Source organism: Micromys minutus, assembly GCF_963924665.1.
Source record: "Micromys minutus genome assembly, chromosome: X".
Classification (NCBI taxonomy): Eukaryota; Metazoa; Chordata; class Mammalia; order Rodentia; family Muridae; genus Micromys; species Micromys minutus.
Window position 1 is genome coordinate 117,988,810 of NC_137970.1, and position 1,881 is coordinate 117,990,690.

Consider the following 1,881-nt stretch of genomic DNA (forward strand, 5'->3'; position numbering starts at 1 on the left):
TCAGAAGCATTAATGTAGTATCTAGAACAGAATTAGTTAGAATTAAAGTCTTTAGTAGAGAAGTATATGAAAAGATATTCAAACAGTACACTAATCACTCAGGATTTAACAGCATAAATTGAAAAGTGGGATTGAATGAAATTAACAAGCTTCTGCATAGGAAATGAAATAATTGAATTGATACTCTACAGAATGGAGGGAAATCCTTGAAAACCATGCATCTAACAAAGAATTAATATGAAATATATAAGAAAAATTCCATGAATGAAAATTCTAATTAATAATAAGGCAGAAGAAGAAGAAGAAGAAGAAGAAGAAGAAGAAGAAGAAGAAGAAGAAGAAGAAGAAGAAGAAGAAGAAGAAGAAGAAGAAGAAGAATTCATTGAAGAAATGAACTAATGAAAGAAGAGTATTCTTTTTTTTTCTAATTCATAAATCTTAATTTATTTTTTCCTTTTTAAATTATATATTCTCTGTATTTACATTTCAGGTGTTATTCCCCATTCCCCAATCCCATGTTCCTCCCCCTCCCATTGCCTCCACGAATGTGCTCTCTCTCCCAAAATCCTTCTCCCTCCTCAGCTCCTTGCCATTCACCTACCCTGTTAAGTCAATCCTTCACTTAACCAAAGGCCTCTCTTCTTATTGATATCAGAGAATGCTATCCTCTGCTTCATATGCACCTGGAGCCATAGGTCTCTCCAGGAAAACTCACTGCTTGGTGTTTTATTCCCTGGGAGCTGGTGGGGGTGTTACTTATTAATTTGGTTCTTCCTATGGGGTTGCAGACACTTTCACCTCCTTCAATCCTTTCTCTGGCTCCTTCATTGAGGTCCCATAGTTAGCTGCAGGTATCCTCCTCAGTATCAGTATGGTTCGGGCAGATCCTCTGAGGAGGCATCCATATCAGGTTCCTGCTAGTAAGCAATGCTTGGCAACAGCAACATTGTGTGGGTATAGTGGCTGCATATGGGATGAATCCCCAGGTGAGGCAGTTTTGGATTATATTTTCTTCAAACCCTGCTCCTCTATTTGTCCGATTATTTCCTCCCATGAGTGTTTTGTTCTCCCTTCTTAGAAGGGCGGAGACATCCACCTTCTTGCCTTCCTTCTCTTTGACCTTCCAAATTTTTGTGAATTGTTTGTTGGGTATTCCAAGAATTTTGGGATAGTACCTGCATATCAGTACAAACCATGAGTGTTCTTTTTTGACTGGTTTAACTCACTCAGGAAGATAACTTCAAGTTCCATCCATTTGCCTACAAATGTCATAAATCATTGTTTTTAATAGCTGAGTAAAAATTCATTGGGTAAATGTACCACACTTTATGTATCCATTCCTCTGTTGAAGGACATCTGTGTTCTTTCCAGCTTCTGGCTATTATAAATAATGCTGCTATGAACATGGTAGAACATGTGTCCTTGTTAGATGTTGGAGTTTCATTTGAGTATATGCCCAGGATTGGTATAGCTGGGTCTTCAGGTAGTATTATGTTCAATTTTCTGAGGAACTGCCAGATTGATTTTCAGAGTGGTTGTACCAGCTTACAAACCTACAGTGGAGGAGTGTTCCTCTTTCTCCACATCCTTGCCAGCATCTGCTGTGACATGAGATTTTTATCTTACCCATTCTGAGTAGTGAAAGGTAGAATCTCAGGATTCCTTTTGTTTGCATTTTCCTGATGAGTAGGGATGTTGAGCATATCTTTAGGTGCTTCTCAGTCATTTGATATTTCTCAGATGATAATTCTTTATTTAGCTGTGTACTTATATTTTTAATAGGATCATTTGATTTCCTAGAGTCTACCTTCTTCAATTCTTTATATATATTGAATAACAGCCCCCTTTCAGATGTAGAACTGGTAAATATCATTTCCCAAT